Raw genomic sequence first — 21,446 nt, 5'->3', positions numbered from 1 at the left:
CTCAGCAGGCCGCTGCTCCTCTTCTGCCGGTGGGTCGCAGGCCCGCCTACCTTGCAGGAGTGATTGGAAGCTCTGCCCCGCCGCGGGCCACTGGGCCTTTTCTGTCGGTGGTCACAGTTCCGCCTACCTGGCAGGCGCGGGGGGTGGGGGGCGGCTCTGCCCCTCAGCAGGCCGCTGGGCCTGCTCTGTGGGTGGTCACAGTTCCGTCTACCTTGCTGGCGCAGGGGGAGGGGGCGGCTCTGCCTCTCAGCAGGCCGCTGTGCCTGTTCTGCTGGTGGGTCGCAGGCCTGCCTACCTTACAGGAGTGGTTGGCAGCTCTGCCCCTCCACGGGCCACTGGGCCTTTTCTGTCGGTGGTCACAGTTCCACCTCCCTGGCAGGCGCAGGGGGTGGGGGGCGTCTCTGCCCCTCAGCAGGCCGCTGGGCCTGTTCTGTGGGTGGTCACAGTTCCGTCTACCTTGCCGGCGCAGGGGAGGGGGCGGCTCTGCCTCTCAGCAGCCCGCTGCTCCTGTTCTGCTGGTGGGTCGCAGGCCCGCCTACCTTGCAGGAGTGATTGGAAGCTCTCTTCCTATATTTTAATGATAAATGTCACTTGTGTTATAACCAGTAGTAATGGTGATTCTTGATATTTCAAAGAACATACAATTGTTAAGAAACCTGCCAACAATTTGCAATTTTTTTCCTTTTTTGTTTTCTGCAGCTAATAAGCTACTGTAATTTTTAAAGGAGTTTTGAAATAAATCCTGGTTGGCGGGAGTTTAGCAGCACATTGCTCACATGCCATTGTTAGTGATTTCCACAGCCTTATCTGAAATAACTGCATTATTAACTTCTGTTATTATGAATGAAGATTTAGTTAGTATTGATAGTGGGTAGTTTGCCAAAGGTGGGTACAGATGCTGTTATGATCAATATTACATAGCCAGAAAAATTACCAGATAGGAGGATAATGGGAAAAAGTATGTTTAAGAGTAGCAAAGTACAAAACAAAAAAAAAGGAGAAAAGAAGGAGAAGTAGGAGGGGCAGATATAAAACTCTCCTAAGGAAGCTTCAGAAATTTTGAGATTTTTTTTTCCAGACTCAAATACATGGATATACAAAAGGGGAATGTGGAGAGTAGCTGAATATAAATTATTTCAGACATATAAGGCTCTGCACAGTTTTGAGGGAGAATAGGGAATGAAGGTCACATATTTAATTAGAGGCAATTAAGGAGACATGAAGAGTGTTGGGTGAGATGACAAAGACACTACATACCCAAGAATATTTGAAGTAACAGACACAAACACACACATGGTGAGCTTTTTAGTGAATGTAGCTGAAGTTGTAGCAAAAGAACTGAGAAAGTATGAAGTTTGGAGCTGATGTAATACTTACAAAGCTATGACCCATGTGGCCGAAGGCTACTGCTTAGGAAAGCAGTGTCACATTTATAAAAAACACAGCACAACAGGTAATCCAAGGCTCAATATGGTTCTCAGAAATATTTGAGGAGGTTCAAATATGTGATCCAAAGCATTTGTTACTGAATTCCTCTTCCTTTCTAATTTGCAACACCCAGCTTCTGGATTATTATATATACTTATCTATAGACTCACCTGTCTTTATTGAGAAAACAGTATACTAACCAAGACTATAACATGTTTTTGAATATTATTGGTAGCCTTTTTTAGAGAGAAATTGGTACAAATATTGTTAAGGCAGCTTCTAGATATTAGAAGGCTTTCTGGGGATATCCTTTTCTTTGTATTAATAAAATACAAGGGAAAGGGGCCACTTATGCTTCCTGGCCTTCAATAAATAGTTCAGAATTCCATTGATTTCCACAATATGACATGGCATATCTTACATCTGTGACAGAAGCTGTACTAACATGATTAGAATTATTACAGAGAGAGCTATGATGCCACAGGGCTTCTCCTAGAGTTTTATCTGCCTAGAGAGGAGACCAGATAGAGTGTTTAAAGAAGAATGCTCTTAAAAGGAACCCAAAGATGCTGCTACATATATCCACACAAACACAAAGCCAATGGAAACCAAAATTACCATGTTACACTTGTTAGCAATATGATGCGTATTTGTGTTAATTTAAATCTATACTAAAAGTGCATGATTAGAAAAAGTTCCTGAAAACATCAATATATTCAAAACAAACCAAGTAATTTAATAACCAAGAAAATTTCATTATTTATAAGTTACACTTGTGAAAAAATTTCAAGTTTGTTTATCACAATGGACTAAAGGACAGATCCATTTCATTTTTATATTTAAAAATACTTTCTGAAACCTAGTTCCATAAACTCATACATACTTAAAATGTAAAATTTTGCTGAAAAGTCCACATCAAAAAATATTCTGTGTTTTAATTTCTCATCCTCGAGAAACCCTGGAGTTGGTTTATAACTCTATAAAATCAAATCAGAAGAATTAAATACTCATTAAGAACATATGATGTGCCAAGCTTTGCCTTAAGTCCTGTAAAATCTAGTTCAGGAAATAAATTTAAGAACTGAAAAGTAAAAAAAAATCAGAGGGTACAAGTAAACTTTAAGGACAAGTATGAATATAAATCAGACTTTTATCAGAGCTTTGAAATCAGTAGGATCAGCTATTGGCCAAAGAACAGTTTTTTTTTGTTTGTTTGTTTTTTTTTTTGAAAAATGGTAGGAAAAAGTCTGGAAACATAAATTGGGTTAAAATTATGGACTTTAGATGCCAGATTAAGGTTTCAAAACATAAGTTTGTAAAAAATGTTGTATTTTAACTCAAGTAGAGAAGTGGCAAAATCAGAGCAGCATGTTGGGGAGACATCTGTGTGCAGTCAGGATGGAGAAACTACAGATGCCAAGATGGTTTAAAAGGCCACTGCCACTTTTCAGATGGTTTAGGTCACTTTATAGACATGGGATGGACACCTTCCACCCCAATCTGGGCCCTGTGTCCAGACTGATGATCCTATACAAACACACCAAGAGGTTACGAAAAAGTTTACTGCTCACACAACGAGGCTTTCCAGGGAGAACAGGGCAAACTTCCAAGAAGGATAAAATGGCTACAGAAGGCCAGGAGGAGTGACAAGGTGGATTTTGTAGTGATTAGAGCATAAGACTAGGGGATATTTCCCTCACATGTGCTGGGCTGTGTGATTTCAACTATCTGTTGGTGCAAAGGAGGGAGCACCCAGCCTTTCTTATCAGTTTGCCCAGAAGTAGGGCAGAAGGGGAATGGTGTGGCTTGAAAGCTCTCAGCAATCAAACATCAAAAAGAGAGCCAGACTCTCTTATTACACAGATACAGAGGAAGAGTGATAAAGTGCTGAATGAGAGGGTACATTAATATTATAAATGAGCTATAAGCCCTTGCCTGATAGAAACTTTGTTATAGGAGGCTGCTCAGAAGAATGGGTTTTTGGGTAAAACTGGGATTTAGAATATTCAATTTACAGGCCCACTAAGGACCTTTGAAAGTTCAGAAGAGATCTCCAGGGTTTTGAAATAAATATCCCAGCAACCTTTTGTTCATTGCATGTCTTTTCAGAAAGATTCTAATATATTTCTAATGTTTTGGAGAGAGTTTTTGTGTGTGTGTGTGTGTTTTTTTTAAGACACAAAGCTAAAATGGAGATCATTTGCGTTTGGAGCCAGAATGGTACATTTTTTTTTCCCTCAATCAGTTTTGTTTTCAGACTAATTTATATGTTTTCAACTTCTGTCTATAGTGGGAATCATCCAGGGAACCTGTTTAAAATGCCCATACCTGCCTCAACCCCAGATGCTCTGGATGAGAAGTCTTGGGCAGAGCTCAGGAACATGCCTCATGACAGACACGTGTTTCTAATGAACATTGCCCCATTGTGTACCCAACACAGTGCCAAAAACTACAAAGGCTTTGGGCAAAGTCTAACACAATCCCAATCAATAAAAAGTTGACTGATTTGCTGGCTCTTATGTGCTTACCCAATCTTTTAATTTTTGCACCTATGGAATTTGTGAAAGTAAAACCAAATGCCAAGACCACACTTCTGTTTAGCTATTGCACAGAATTTAGCAGTGTTTAAGTTCTTCCTTTTTTAAGAAAATATTTTTAGTTGTAGAAAGACACAATACTTTATTTATTTATTTAATTTTAGGTGGTGCTGACAGTTGAACCCAGTACCTCACATGTGCTAAGTAAGTGCTCTACCACTGGGCCACAACTCCAGCAAGTTCTTGCTTTAAGAAAGGACTTTATGGGGCTGGGGATATGACTCAAGTGGTAGTTCACTCGCCTAGCATGCGTGAGGCACTGGGTTCGATTCTCAGCACCACATAAAAATAAAATAAAGATATTGTGTCCACCTAAAACTAAAAAAAATAAATATTTTTTAAAAAAGGACTTTATAAACTTTTGCTAATTTAAATATCACAAAGTCATGTTATTGCTACATTGCATTGCAGATAATTGGAGCTCAATAAGATTGACTTGCTTAAGTAATACAGCCACTGAGTGGGAAAGCCAGGTTTCAAATCTAGTTCTGTCTAAAACAAACCTCTATTATTAGAGGTTTGACACTCTGTTTACTGCCAGGAGCTTGATGCTAGCCTTTCAATCTCATGTGAGCGATGATAGGGTCCCATAGCACTCAGTGCAGGTGAAATTAGACAGTTACCCACTTAGGTTTCTCATATTTTGACAGTAGAATAACAGATGTTGATCTGCTGTCATAAGGGTCTCTGTCTCCCAGGATAGAACCTTCCTCATTGACTGGCATCTCAGTTTTGTCATTGGCTTTTGCAAGACCTGAGCCTTGTCAGTTGCTTTCATGTAAACATAGTTTGTCCTGTTTATAATAATGCCTTTTGGACAAGGTACTTTCAAGAAATTAAGAGGACCAGGGATAGCTGGAAGACAGTGAGTGAGGGACAGGGTGACATTCCTTGGAGCCAAAAAGGTATGCAGGACCCGCATCATAAAAGGATTATGGAGTCCTAGTCAGATATTTGGTTTTGATTCTAAGTGTGATGGGAAACAAATGGAATGTTTTAGACAGGGGAAGCGTTGGTTTGATTTTGTGTCTTCAAATTAGCCTTTTGGTTAGTATATAAATAATGAATGAGAGGAAGAAAAGTTGCAGTGGAAAGTAAAGTAAGATATTTCTTTTACTTTCTGAATAACTTCAGTATATAAATGGAGGCAAAACAAACAAGAGAAGTGCTATAGACTTCTTGAGTGTTTTCAGGATTTCACATGTTGAAATCCTAACTCTAGATGTGATTATATTAGGAGATAGGGCCCTTGGGATGTAATTAATGATCCATGAGGGTGGAGCCCTCACAAATGGGATTAGTGTCTCTTATAAAAGGCACTCCAGGGAAATCTCTTTGCTTTCCATCTTTTAAGGATAGGATGAAAAGATGGCCATCTTTAGGAAGTGAGCCCTTACCAGACTGTGTAAGAAATGAGCCGTTACCAGACACTAGATCTGCCAGTCCCCTTCCCAGTCTCCAGAACTGTAAAAAATAAGTATTTGTCATCTAAACCATCCAGTCTATATTTATTATAGTAGTCTAAACTGACTAAGGAGGAAAATATCATTTTCAGTTAGATGTAGCAGAGACTCAGAAAAAATTCTGCAAGTTCTCATCTTTTCTCAAAAGTTTACAGAGATGGTAAGAAGTAGTAGGAGATATAATCAAACATTTTTATTTTTTATGTTTATTTCCATTATTCTAAAATTTCCCCAATATTCCCCACCATTAGCAGTGTTAACTCTTGAAATCCCATGTAAAAAGTATTGAAAATGATGATGAACTCTGTAGGAAAAGACGTATGTAAATGTATTTTCTTTTTTAAAAATAGTATTTATTTTTTTAGAAGTAGTTGCACACAATACCTTTATTTTATTTATTTATTTATTTTTATGTAGTGCTGAGGATAGAACCCAGGGCCTCGCATGTGCTAGATGAGCGCTCTACTGCTGAGCCACAATCCCAGCCCCTGTATTTTCTTTATAGAGTTGAAAAAACTTTGGTTTTGCTTGTGGATAAGAATCCATCTCTGGAGTCATACCCTATCACACAAAGCACCTGTGGAGTAGCTTGAGGCTGGCACACTGGGGACAAATTTCTATTCATGATTTAAGCTGCCTTCAGACTAGAACAGAGTTCTTAATTCATAGATGATGTAATTTTCCTCACATGTAATTTAGTGCTCCTTTGATTGGAAATGACTGATACCCAACTTGGATTACCATAATGCAAGGGAGTATTTATTGTGAGCTTAGAAGCATTTCATGGAAACTAAGATGGGAAAGATGGTTGAGCTTCTAATAGAATTGGAATTAAGTTTCTGAAAACCCTCTCTAATTTTTCACATTCACTTTTGAACAGCTTTAGCTACATGACAGAAAATATGGCTGCTGAAATTTCCCAGAGCTCTAGCCTCTTTAAAGAGGAGATAGTGTGATTCTCTCAATCCCAAGTCTAAACCTCCAAGAGAAGGAGCTTGTTGTCCTTGCTTGAATCATGGTCTTACTCCAGGGAATCATGTGTGTAAGAGGAGGACAGCAACTCTCCTAGGAGAATTTAAGAAAACACTGTTTTCTTCTTCAATAATAGAAAGGTACTAGGTAAAAAGTCCCATAGATGTCCACTACATGAGAGACTTCATGTATGTGAAAATTCTTGAAAATTAGGCTAATTAAATAATTACCATTGAAACAGCCAAAAAGCAAGAAAATATTCTACCAAAAGGGATATCTGAAATACAAGGAAATCCGATGAATAATGAACAAAGCTAGGCATTATATTATTCTGTTAACTGTATTTAGGTAAACCATTTCAAAGAAGGATTGGTCCTTTGCCTTTAATTAAATGGTATGCTAAACCCACAAACTGGATTCTCCCACAATGAAGTAAAATACTTGTTTACATTCATGGAGCAAAGAACCTCTTAACCACTCTCCACCCTCTGCCTATTTCCCAATCTGCTGTGTGTGAATTGAGGTAAGCCCATTGGAGAGCCTTAGAGTAATGGTGTGTGTAATACCATATGATTAATGTGGACCCTATGGTTCACTCTGGAAAAAAGGGTGCATTAGTCAAGGTTCTCCAAGAAACAGAAATAATGAGGGGTGTGTGTGTGTGTGTGTGTGTGTGTGTTTAGGGAGAGAGGGAGGGAAAGAGGGAGGAAGGGAGACAGATACCCAAAGACAGATAGACAGATAGTTCAGTTTTATTTTAAGGAATTGGCTCATACAATTATGGAGACTTGGTAAACCCCAAATCTTCAGGGTAGACAAGAAGTCTGAAGACTCAGGAAAGGTTTCAGTTTGAATCTGAAAGCAGTCTGCTAAGAGAATCTTTCTTGTTGTGGAGACATCAGTCTTTGTTCTATCACAGCCTTCAATGGATTTAATGAGGCCCATTAATATTATGGAGAGGAATCTGTTTTATTTAGTCTATTGATTTAAATGCTAATATCATCCAAAAAAAAAAAAACTTCACAGAAACATCCAGAATAATGTTTTCCCAAATATCTGGCTGTCAAAACTCATCCAAGTTAAGGCATGAGATTAACCCACACAAAGGGGATTTAGTGCTTTATCAGGCATGGCATGGAAGGGAAATGGAAAGTGGATATCCTTGACAGCCTAACAGAAGCCTGACAAGCAGGAGCAGTGGTTCTTTAGACTTCTGGTGCCTGTAAATATTTATACTTATCCTGGAAGAAGGAAAGAAACTGTGAGAAGGAGCTGGGGAGAGAAGACCCTTCTAGGGACTGCAGTAGGGTCATTTCCCAGCATGGTGTGGGTTCTGATGGTTTTGGAGATGAGGACTATGTGTTCACATGTAAAGAAGACAAAAACCTGAAGGAGGGAATGATAGTGGTAATGGGGACACCTTTCTTCTTCCTGCAACACAAAATGGCACCAACCTCTTATAGCTTCCCCCTTGGCTGTTCTGTGTTTGGGCAGGGCAGGTCTGCCTGAGGAGCAGGGTCATGCACACAGACAATGGCCTTTCTAGGCCATTTAGCAGTATGCCAGGAGAATCTTCACAATGCTTCTCAGAGGCTATGCAAAAACATGAAAATGTAAGATAATCTAGGAGCATTCCACTCCCAGGGGTAGATGGATACAAGCAGGAGGGCTGACAATTTAGTATTCTTTCAAACCAACATTTGAATGATCTCTAACAACTATCTCTAACATTTTTTGTTTTGTTTGGCCTGGGGAGAAACTGACTTTCCATGAAAAATTATACAGCGTACGTAGTTTATTGTGTTTGCTGTCATCTTATCCTTTTCTCAAAAATAAATCCCATTTTCATAAGACCTTTTGTAAACAATATGGTGTTGACTAAGGATTTTTGACCAGGGAATCTAGGTACTTTCTCCTGCATATCCAGGACAATTTCTTATTAAATATTCCCAGAAGACATGTTTCTTCTCTCCTGTCTTTGTGATCTCAGTTGCCTCTCTTTTTTTCTCTCTGGTACTTAGCTTTCTTGCCTCCTGCCTGCCCTTTCCTAACCATTTGCTTTCTTCCACATCTATCTATTTCCCTTCTTAAAAAGAGTAGTTTCAAGCCCTGACAGCTTTACCTGTATCCAAGTTACATCCTGTGCAATTGATTTTGAGAATGGATTGGACTCTTGGGTATAATCCAGAAATAATTTTTTCTACTCTCACCACTTGCTTCAAATGTTGTATACCTTTAGTGACAATCACAGATTACTGGGTTAGTCAGCTTTTTATCACTGTGAAAAATACCTGAAAAAAACAAGTAAGAGAAGAAAGATTTATTTGGACACATGGTTTCAATCCCTGGTCATCTGGCTCTATTGCTCTAAGCTTGAGGTAAGGCAGGACATCATGGTGGAAGGGCATGGCAGAGGAAAACTTGCTCAGCTCGTGGCAGCTGGGAAGTAGAGAGAGCAGAAAGGTCTGGGGATAAACCTTCTAAAACACACCCCCAGTGACCTACCTCCTCCAACTTGATTCCACCTCCCAATAATCCACTCAAATTATTAACCATCCAATGGATTAATCCACAGATGAGATTAGAGCCTTCATGATAAAGTCACTTCCCCAAAGTACCACCTCTGGACATTACTGCGGTAGGGACCAAGTCCTTAACACATAAGCTTTTAGGGGATATTCCAGATCCAAACCATAACACTAACAAAGGAGCAAGAAGACTGGATTCCCTCAGCAGTGATGCAGATCTGTCATGGCTAATGAAAACTCATGATGTGAAGAGAGAAAGCTAGAGACAAAGGCTACTGAAAGCCATGCAAAGCAAGAAATGGGTGGGATATGCAAAAGACACAATTCTTTCTGTAAACTGCTTATATATGACTCAGCAGACAAGATACCTACAAAACTAGGCACCAGCTGTGTAGCTCCAGTTTTCACAGTTAGAATTCAAGATGTATGTGTTTCCTTATTGAGTTTCACCTTTACTGAACACGTGAAGTTATCTGCCCATGAGTTATGATTTTGGAAAAAAGTAATTTAATCATTAGCTCTGCTTAGGAGATTTTAATTTCTTTTGCTTTCTGTGGCATCTCATTTTCCCCAACATCCATGGGTTTAAGGTCTCTTTCTGAGGATTGATGAATGAAGATGAGAGATTATGGTGAACACGATGCCTGCAGATTTCTTATCAGTCTTCTCTCTCTCTGAAGTAGATTCAGAACATAGACCAGGCACTAATCATGACAACAACTGACTGCCTGGCCAGTGAGTCAGGGTGAGAAGTGTAAGAACTATCTTTAAAAAGTGTCTGAATATTCTCCTGCTCCTCTCCACCCTGCTATTATACTCTCACGAGCTTTCTCAATTTTATCCTGAAGACCTGTGCTAGCTCATATCTCATGAGATAGAGAGGTCTGGGTTGAGGCATAGCAGTACCAGTCAAACAATGTGATTCTAAAGATTTAATGAAATAACTTTCTTATTATAAAGTGTTATATAAATGCCACTAATTTTAATTTTAATTTTCTGAGCTGCTGGTTTAAAGATTTAGGACTATTAATATAATCAAGCACTTAATGGTGTACTTGAGTGCATGTAAAGACAACTTTAGGTCATTGCTTGGAAATTACTAAAATTTATACTTAAGTATTTTTGTGTCTATATATCTATGTCTTTCCTAAGTGTGAGTAGTTATATACATGAATTTATTTGTAGGCATAATATAATTTTAGTCCTGCCATTTATGAAAAAAATGACTTGAGAAGTTTTACAAATAAGAAGTTGGAATTATAGAATTTTTTAAATCTGGCTTCAAAATGGAAATACCTTTTATTTTACTCTGATCAGAAAAAATAAAAAGCTCATAAAAATGCCCAGGAATTTAGAAAATATGAGGAAAATGTTAGTAATTACCTCCAATTATCTGGCCAGGAGATTAGTCTGTTAACATATATAAGTATGGAGTACTCTGATTACCTGGACACTTTTCCATTTCAATAAAAATAAACCCTACATCATCATATTTTATAATTCAGTTTGAAATTATTTCAAACTTAAAGAATACTATATTCCTTTCATGTAGATTCTTCAATATCAAAATTTTACAGCATTTTTTCCTTCTTTCTTTCTCATTACCTCTTTCTTTCTGTGTGTGTGTGAACATGCATGCATGTAGAATCTCCATCATCATTAGTCTTTTTCATTTGAGGGAAAGGTGCAAACATGTTACCCCACCATCTCTAAATCATCCCTTGTTTGTTTCCCACCCCATCTCCAAGCAAGGACACTTTCTCCCTTTCTACCTTACAACCTCCCAAGCAAGAAATTCTCAGGATATGAGATGACCCTCCAAGTCACAGATCCCATTCAGATCTCCTCATCTGTCTCCAAAATGTCTCTTTTCCCTTTCTGAACCAGAACATAAATCCAGAGTCATGTGCCGCATTTAGTTGTTTAATCTCTATCTTCTATCTACATTAATTTTCAATCTTTTCCCATATTCCATAACCTTAACATTTAAAATTTTGTATTCTGTATCCATTCTGAATAATGTCCCTCTTTCTGGGTCTTAATTCCTCATGGTATTCAGACTCAGGCAATGCATCCTTGGCACCAATCCCCTAAAAATGATGCTGTTCTCTTCTTGGGGCACCATTTCGCAGACAATGTGATTCTGATCCATCCTTCCACCATGGATATAAAGTTTGATCACCCCATGTGGCAGGCGGACTACTGCCCCTGACAGATGTCCTAACCCTCATCCTAGCAATCTGAAAATATGTTACCTTAAATGGCAAGAAGAACTTTATACATTTATTTAAGATGGGGAGATTATTTTGGAGTTTCCAGAGCATTCTAAGCTAATCACAAGAAGATATATAAAGAGCAGAGCCTTTATTAAAACCATAGGGAACCAGAGAGATGGTGATATAACAAGGACTCAATCTACCATGACTGGGTTTGAAAATGTGAGAGTGGCCAGGGCCAAGGAATGAGAACAACTTCCAGGCACTGGAAAAGGCAAAGAAACAAAGCCCCCAGAAAGGAACACAGCCATGGCAGTACCTTAATATTAGCCCAGTGAGGCCTGAGTCGGACTTCTGACCCACTGAATTGTAAACAAAATGAATTTGAATTGTTTAAACCACAGGTGTGTGGTAATTTATTACAGGAGCATTTGAAAAATAATGCACTTGGTCAAAACAATGTTCTTAGTTGAAAGCCTGTGAAACTGGTTTTAACTGGATGTAAGAGGTTATTAGAAGAACATCATGGTTTTCACAAATCTGATCATAGGCTTAAGAACAAAGGCTTAGCAGTTGTCAGAAACCAAGGGAGCTCTGAAATGCCAAGAAGTGGAAAACACAGTCACAGTTTCATTCTTGGAATGAAAGAATGAAGCCGCCTTCATACAATGGGGAATGACAGTTTTCCAAAGAATAAGGAAGGGAGATAAGATGCTAGAATACAAAACAAATAAAACAAAAACCAGAAAAATACTGCACGAAGAAAAATTTCAGTTTTATCCTGAAGACTTCAGAGATATTCTGGAGGGTCTTAAGACTTTTATAACTTTATAAAATTTTTACTCAACTTTTCTCAAAATCTGTACACTGTTTTCCCATTTTACAATCTTGCTCTCGATTTTTCTCTTGGACTTCAATTTCACACTGAACTCCAGAGACCAGTGGCAACCTTGATTCCTTTTGGGCCCCTTCCTTTCTTCTTTTCTTAATTCCTCTCTCTTCCTCCATCTCTCTCTTTGCTCCCTCTCTCCAGCTTTGGGGAGGTAGCCAGCGCCTCGTTAGGGGGTTCTTCTTCCTGCTCAGGAGGATGTAAGCCACCTAAGAAATTAAAGTATAGAATAATTAGTGAAGAACAAAAGATAAAGTAGGAAAGATAGTATCAAAAAATGGAGGCCCCAAAAGGTCCAGTCCACACAGGAGCTGGAACTAGACAATTAGATAAGGGCTCCAGTGGTTTATTTAAGGGGTACATCAAAGGCAGGGATAAGGTTTCAGGGGTGGAGTCTTGCTTTGTGATGTCTTGCAGTCAGCAGGTTGATTGGCATCTTGGTAGGCCACACCCATCTCAGAAGGACTATGTGCTACAGCAGGTCACCCCATCTCCGGTGCTGTGTGGGACCTTTGGCAGAGCTTCAATAGGGCTCACAATGTGTCTGGGCGGACAGCCAGAGGAAATGTCCACTGTAAGTTCCCAGACACCAGATTCTCCTATTCATTAGGCTACCATGCTGATGTAGTCCACACAAATCCCACAGATGGCTCTTGACATCCACCTCTTTCTTCTTGTCTTTGTATCTTCTCAGTTTTTATGAAAAATATCACACATTCCTGGGAAGTCCTCCTACAATGCATTACTAACTTTCCTGCCACTTTTTGCACCTACTACCTTCTCTTCCTGAGTGTGCCACTCCCACCGCCCATGCCTGGAAAACTACTATTTATCCTTCACCAGCAAGAGGAAGAATTCTCTGTCCTTTTTCTCTGTTCCTCAGTGTTCATCACTTTCTTTTTTTAAGACACTACCACATCTTTCCTACTCCTCAAACCATGTTGACATTTCTCTTTCTTTCTCTGCTTGTGCTTCTGTAAGACTCTAAGCTCTTTAGAAGATATACTCAGTGGCTTAGCATTATGCCTGGCTCATAGTTATGATGGATTGAGTTAATGAACAGACTGCCAAAACCCCCTTGTGAAATCTTCTGAGATGGTATATCCTACATGTAGAGCTCTCATATGAAACAGGTTGCAAATCACCTGTCTAATGTAATGTGGTACCCTAACCCAGGGTGGGATGCATACTGCCATCTCTGCCAGACTATACTGTGAGACACAGTAGCTCTACTTCAACCCCTCTTATACTGGAGCCAGGGACCAAAGGGCAGCATCAGGGTATGAGAAGTATCAGGAAGAGGGGGAGGAAAGACTAGGCAGTCTCTCAGGTCAGGGAAGTGGTAGGACATGAGTCCTTCTAGGGGCTGAGCCTCCAAGCCACTTGCAGGTGCTCTGTTGTCTCATTAGACTTCATTTTGAAGCACAAATTCAAAGATAAATGAAGACTTTCAAGATGACAACCACAGAGCATTAAACCCCACACACAGGGCCCTTATGCTTATGGGGTGCTGGGTGATGGCAGGCTCATAGAGTTGCCCCTGGTTGGAAATATTCCACAAAAGGAATAAAATAAGTGTATTGTTAATTTTCAGGGATAGCACATTGATATTCTTAATTTAAATAACAAAACATAGTATTTTATTGGCTTTAACTGGGTAGTTTTATCTCCATAATTCCCCACCCTTTCTTTGTTTTGATCATCAAAGACACTATTTAATTCTCAAAGGGCTCTCTTCAGACATACTGGTTTATTTTGAATGTAAAATTAGAATCCCATATTGGTTTGCAAGTCTTGGGCAGATGAATAAGAATATTGTGGGTTGAAGTTCTACTTAGAAAAATGTATTTCAGAGTCCCAAAGCAGTGGGTATAACTTTTTTGTTCTTTTTATTTTATGTTTTAAGATTTTTGATAAATAGAGGAAGCCAAAGCCAAATAATCCTACTAAAATACTCTGATCTAAGATTGACTAGTTCAGGTTCAGCCCCATTTCTAGAAACATATATGATCTTTTCTCTCACTTGGACAATCAAAACAGGATTTTGAAATGATACCTTCTTGTGGTACAGCTGGTACACTTTGTTTCCTGGCTCCAAAGGGAAAAAAAAAATACAATCTGAACATGTGTCCAATACTTCTTAAAATATATTCTGACTCATCTCCCAGACTCCAGGCCCCATGTTTCTGCTGTAAATTTGATATCTAAATATACATGTTGAAGCCTCAGGGGATGTGAACTTGGTTAGAGTTGAACCCTACTGATAATATGCAGTCTCCTCTTGTTTTCCTCATCTTCTTGAGTGATTTCTGGCTCATTCGACAAAATTGGGTTGGAAGTATTGCTGAAGAACTCAGTAGCTCAGGCAATACAAAAGGGAAAAGAAGTCTTTGGGGGACGGATTGGATGCCTTGAGAGCCAACAAGACAGACAAAAATCATCTTCATCTGGATAGAAGAGTTTTCTGCGTACCTAGTCAGGTCTGGAGATATTCTCTAGTCCGCTTAATCTCCATTTGCTCAAACCTCTCAGACAACACTTTTTTGGGAGGTTGTCACAATAGGGGGAGGAAAAGTATTTCCAAAATGTTGGCTGGTAGGCTCTGATTCAGTAGTATGCTGGAGAAGGTTTATATTGTCAAATATATTGATAGCTTGAAATTGGCCATGGAACACCACCTATGTTACGAATCAAGTCTTTTCTGCACCTTCATCCAAAAAGAGCTGGTTTACCTTCAAACCACTATCTAACTTTAAGCCTATACTACACTCTGGCTCCCTTCAATTGCCTGTGGTACTTCATTTTTACATTTTTTTAACCTTTTATCTCCATTTATCATTGCCATTCGTGTACCTGTGTCAATTCCTGGCCATAGTGTCTAGCCAGGAATTGAACTAGAATTCTCTCTTCAAAATAGAAACAGAGTGCCTAGATGCTTAACAAATGTCCCTAGTATCAATGGACAAATAAAATGCAAATTTTCTCAGGTTCACATTAAAACTAAGAAAAAGTAGCTCTTTATTAGCAGCACTTTTCATCCTTTTATTCATTTATATATCATTTAGTGAGCTACTATCATGTGATTGTGCTAGGCCATGGAGATTTACCAAATAGCAAGACACGCTCTTTTTCCTCAAGAAACTCATAGTTTGCTCAGGGAGACACACATGTAGTGCTTTTTCATTGCATATGACCCTGCGCCTATTTCTATGTACTTTTTAATATGTGCATTAGTTGGTTTACTAAGTCTTAATACAACTCCAATACATTAATTTTTATAAATAGAAAAGCCACAGGAGCCACATACCAGGCATTAACAGTTTACTTCTGATGGGATAGAAAAAGGGAACATAATACTTTTTTCTTTGTACCACTTAATATTGTTTGAATTTTCAAGTATATAAAAAATTGTTATGGTAACATAAATTCAAGGATGCATGATGGGGTATGAGACTACAGTGAGAACAGAGATTGTACCTGATTCTGTAGATAATGAGAATCACATGGAGATTTTTAACTTGAAGGGTGATATAATTGAATCTGTGTTTATGGAAGATAGTAGGTAGGATTGAGAACTGCAGGCTGCACTAGGGGTGGTAGGCCCAGCTTAATGGACTTGTAATTGTTTGGTCTCGATTTACATAACAAGATTGTTCCTTCACTTGGTTTTGGGTGGTTTAATTGGCACTGGAAGTTCCTAGGCTGTGGTACAGGAATCTACATGGCTATAGATACAGTTTAGACATCTAACCTCTCCTTTGGTCAGCTCTCATCTCATCCTCATTTTGCCTCCTGGTATCACTTATGTTGTCAAGCGGGAAGTTCAGTTTGTTTCTAAGTCAAAGTCATATATACGAGGGCAATGGTGGCGAAGGGGAGAAAGCACCTGGTACAGCGTGATCTTGCTGGAAATACAGAGATGAAGTTCCCTGTCTCAAAGGTAGTCAAGGGTGACTGGGAATGTCTATCTATCCACACATTCATTCATTCATTCTGGAAATTATCATTTGAGAGTGGTGTGGGTTGTTCTCAGTGACACTAGCTTCCAACCAACTGACCAGGGCCCTCTGAGTTATAAGAATATCAATTTCTTCCCCTGATGGCTTTGTAGGTTGCTAATCTTCCATAGGGTAATTTTCATGTGAAAAATTGCTGCATGAATAGAAGGTGGGTAGGAGTCCAAAGAGGTTCCAATCACTGGATTCAAAGAACGTCAGGTAGAGGGAGGTGACCTAGAAATCTGCTAGCTTCTTTTCAGCAGAAGAAGGTGAAGGCTGCAAAGCTATGTATTGATTTGACTCCAGTTTATGCCCACTATTACTAGAAAACATTACTTACTATCCAAGAACATAAAAGTGGGGCTCTTTGCTTTGATAGAATCCTTTTCTGACTTGTACAGTCCTTTAAGGTAAAGTCACTTCAGGTAAGAGAGTAAGAGAGCTCAGGTAAGAGAGCTTCAGATCAAAATATGTATTGTTAATAGAGATTCTGTCATCATATACCCAGTCAGTTCTTAGGACAGGCCTTCTCAGGAAGGATGCATCAAGACCAGTTCTAATGTTTACCTCATCATTATAAAATTAGAAATTTTCTCTAAATCAAATCCAGGGCAAGGCAGTGGCCCTATCTCTTCTTACCTTTGTGATAACTATTTTGAACATTGTTATTATTTCTGCCCTTAGAGCTTGACTGATACCCTAAGGAGAGCTATCCACACATTCATTCATTTATCTTTTCAACAAGTAGTGTGTTTATCAATTGCTAATGAGGGTCAGATGCTCTGTGAGGCATTAGGAACATAGGGTGAACAAAGAAAGTCTTGGTCCTCATAGTCCTTGCCATAATGTTGCTTAAATCTGAGAGTAAGATTGAGACATTTAAAAAAGAACAACGTAAATGCAAAGCCATAACTGTGATAAGGCAGTGATGGAGAGATACAAAGCAAGATTACATAGGAGCACAGAGAGGAAAGTCAGGGAGATTTCCCAGAGGAGATGATGACTCCACTGAGCTCCTCCTTCAGGGTGGAAGAGCCTGGGCTACTGGGTAAGTTGATCTACTTACCAGAAGGTGAAGCAGTATTACCTGGGTCACCCTAAAGAATGAGAAATTCAAGGGGTCTTGTTAAACAGTAGTTGAGGTATAATGGGACTTATTTATGAATATTCACATGCTGAAGGCTACTCAGAAGGAGTTAAGCAAACAGAAGTACCCTGCTATATTTATTATAGTGCTGCTTAATATTTCTATAATTTCAATTAAGAGTACAGTCCTTTCCTGATGCAACTCTGGGCCCAAAAGTAAGTGATTTTCCCCTTACTTTGGCACCATCCCCTTCTGACTTTCTGTTCCATAGCCAGCCCATTAAAACCTGTTTCCAAATACTTTTCCAGTTTTTCAAGGTCCTTTAGGATTTTAACAGCTGTTATTTCTTCTCTCTTCACAAAGGGACCTGCTTAAGTTGCTTATAACTAGAACTGATTCAGTTATTTATCTATAATTCTAAAGGATCATTGAGGTGTAAATATAGTTGTTAGATGACAAGTTCTGCTGTATGGAACTCCCAGGATGGAATTTCCAGCCATCAGCTAGGGGGCCATTTGGCATTTGTGGATGGGTAGTCTGACTAACAAGCTTCCTTCTAAGAAACTAAGAGTGCCAGGTGCCTGGCAATAGTTATTAAAGTTCCATGACTGGGCTTCACGGGTGATGTGTTGCAAACTTCTCTTCAAATCCCCAGCTAAGAGAAGACTCATGAGTCAGAAGACTGGGAACTGCATAGGCAAGCATCTTAATTTTGAGAGAAATTTGTCTGGCTCACAATTCATAAAAATAAATAAATGCTATATATTTAGGTAGAGGTACAGGGATATGTGAATGTGGAAAGTTGATACAAAATGTTCATATGATAAATCCCTGTTAACCAAAAAGGCCCCTAAAAGTAATAGCTTCCAAGGGGATCACAATTAGTTTGAAATGTTTAACATTTCTTGTAACTCATTAGATGCAATCCAAGTCACACCTCAGTGGATTCACAAATTAAACAAGGTTGATTGGTAGTAAAATTAATGAAGCAACTGTTAAGAACTTGACAAATCTAACATGGTAGGAGTAATTAAAATAATTCCAAAATAATGAAGCTTGTTAATGATGAAAACAGAAAGAGACAGTTTAAGTGAATTTACTATACACACACACACTCGCACACACACACACACACACACATATGGGCTGTGTGCTTAAATTATTTTTTCACATTCACTATTTCCTGAGACATCATTTTAACCTCTATTTTTACAGTTGATATGAATTTATTTCTGGTTCAAGCAGAATATGTTCATCATGAATAATTAAAAGGTACAAGGAAATACATAAGGTTAAAAAGCAAAAATCACAGAGAAACCCCAACTGAGATAATTATTAAGAATTTTGTTAACATCCTTGCAGATACTTCTTGGTGTCTATATGGTGGATACCAGTAATCATTTTGCACTTGTTAGGAGGTTAAGACATTGTAGCATATGCATAGACAAAACTCTTTTCCTTTTACTGCCTGGAAAGGAATTTTTGTTTGCTTAGCATTTTCTTCTTTCTCCCACCTTATCATTCAGATTGTACTAATCAATGAAAAAAGAACCAAAGGAACAAGAGGAAAGAAGAAAAGTGGCTGATTAGCTAGGGTATGATGGTGAAGTCTTTGAATGAGAATGGAAGGGGTTTTGAGAGACAGAGTTTTCAGGAACTACTGCAATGTGCAAATCAGAGAGCAAGATGAAAAACGTGGGACACAGAGGCTGTTTTAAGATGTGGTGCTGTGGGTTAAGAATTATGTTCTTTAATGTTTTCTGAAAATTGAGAGCAAAAACTGAAATTGCTTTGTAATACCTTATGCTTGCTGCGCTGTTTCTGTTAATATGACTCTTGTGCTGAGATTGGACCACAGTGGGATATGGGATTTATTTGATTTACACATAAATGGGATTGTATCAATGAGACTGCTTTGTGATTCTTTTTTGTTTCAAAAACATTTTTTGGAGCTTCTACTGAAGTCAACAAATGCAAATCCACATGATTCTTTTTAGTGGATGCACAGATTCTTTTGTATGAATATCCCATATCTTTTTAAACTAGTCTCACGGTGGAGGGCATTGCGATTGTTTCCAATAGCGCCGAACATCTTTGTAAATCTGAATATTTTTGTAACTTTCTCAATGGATGTATACATTTTTAATTTTATTGCATAATGTCAACAAAAAGTAATGTTCATTTATATTCCCATCACTCTGTTTAACTATCCTGTATTCATGCAATCTCATTCTTATCATTTCTTATTAGTTGGTAAGAATTACCACCATTTTGACAAAATATTAAGAGCATTCATCTGAAGAAGCTAAAGCCCAGGGAGGTTGAGGAACTCTCTAGCTTGAGGTATAAGAACGGAGGAAGTTCTAATCCATTGGCCAATTTATTAGGTGTCACATGCATAGAAGAACCAAATGGTGGTGTTTGACAGGCCACACAGAAACAAATGCAGCCCAGCAGGGAAAGGAAGGTACGTCAAACTGGCAAGTGAAACTATGTCAGTCCAACCCACCATGTAACAAGGGCACACACACTGTCATGATGAGATGACTGGCATAAAAGTACTTTGTAAATCACCAGAGATTAGGGCACCAGTTGGGAAAACAATTACCTCTTTCATCTGGATAATTAGAACTGTGTGTTTTAGCTAATGCAAGCAGGGGAGGGGGTTTGACCTTGCATTTGAGTGTTATTTTTATAATCCATAACCTGATAGCTAAATTCCTAGTAAATGAAACATTCATTATAAAAAGTGCTGACAAAGGCAATACTAATCAGGACCACTTTTCCTCGTGATAGCCTGATAATTAAAGGCCAGAATGTCCAAGTCTGTGCTGTCTCATAGAAGATATACTGTACACAATGCTATTCCAAAGTCCATGTCCCTGGATTGCCTCTGACCTTGGCCCAGGACCCTGTTGATTTCTTGCTCGTTTATTCTCACTTTGTCTCTAGAATCCCTGGGCTGTTCCAACAGCCCTTTCTGAGTTTATTTTACTAACTTAGGTCCTGCTGGATTCTTAAGAGTTTCAGGCACTATAGCAGCTGTGTTTAACCTTGTGCATTAAGTCTGTGCTCAAGAAACCCATCTGACTTGGCAATGTTTCTCAAAACACAAGTGGGACTAAATTACAAATGGAGAAAGCCTTGGGTCTAAAATAAACTGTCACTCAACAAAAGAGATCTCCTTTCATTTTCTTTCTTTCTTTCTTTTCTGGAAAAACAAAACAAGTTATTGGCTTTGATCTTATTCTTAGATGAAATGCGTATATGTGTGAAAGCACTTATCTCAGAATTTGTAATCAGCAATAAGAGGAAGAGGCAGGCCCAGTTATCTGCTTGTAGTAATAAAAATCCACATCTAATTTTGGAAGCTATTCCTTTAGTATTCTCATCTTGAAGTAGAATATAGCACAGTAAAGTAGATCGAGGACCTCACAATTGGAGCATGACTTGTGTTGCCTGGCTACTGGGACTCTCTGGAGATTAGTTTATCAGGATATTTAGATGCACAGAAAAGCAAATGAGCAAAGCTCCTGCCTCTCGGTAATTCTGTGAGGATAAGGCAGCTTCCAAGATGGAAATATCAGGTGTGGGGAGAAAAGAGTTTCTGTTAGCAGAGGATTAGAAATAGTAATTGTTTTCAGCTATGTCTTCCCCCAAGATGTGGTCTCACCATCTGAGAGACATGGTCAGTGGGAAAGGGCCACATGTGACATGGTGAGTTTCATATTCTATCCTTGGGGGCCCTCATATTCTACCAGTACTGCTTTTCTGCAAAATCTGCCTTGTGCAATCTGCAACATAAGAGAAGAAGCCTTCTAATTCATTAATTTAGAAAGAAGCAAAAGAGAAGCAGATTGCCGGGTATTCCTAAGGAGGGTACCATAGATTTTTGCTGGAAATGGATCTGAAGAGGTGGAAGAGAGTAGAAGATCAGAGACACAGGCTGATTCTCTTCCACCAAGTACTGTGTTTAGCTCAGAGTCATCACTGCTCCTTTCTGCATTCTTCCCTAGACCACAGAAGAGAAATCCAGAATGGCTTTTTCTTGAATTCCTTTCCAGGAGGGTTCAGAATTAAATCTGCCAATAAGACAAGCTTATTTCTTATGTGAGATTTGGGAGGCAAAGGAAGAGATGATACAACTGAGGCAAAAGTCTATGTAACTTGCTCAAAGCCTTCCTTCACACTCAGTTTTCTATCCATTTGTAACCTGATATAATGTGAGAGTTTTAAAAATCAGGTTTTCCTAATTATCTTTTTTTTTC

This window comes from Marmota marmota, unplaced genomic scaffold, assembly GCF_001458135.2.
Source record: "Marmota marmota marmota unplaced genomic scaffold, marMar, whole genome shotgun sequence".
NCBI classification, from domain to species: Eukaryota; Metazoa; Chordata; class Mammalia; order Rodentia; family Sciuridae; genus Marmota; species Marmota marmota.
This window is presented reverse-complemented; position numbering follows the sequence as displayed.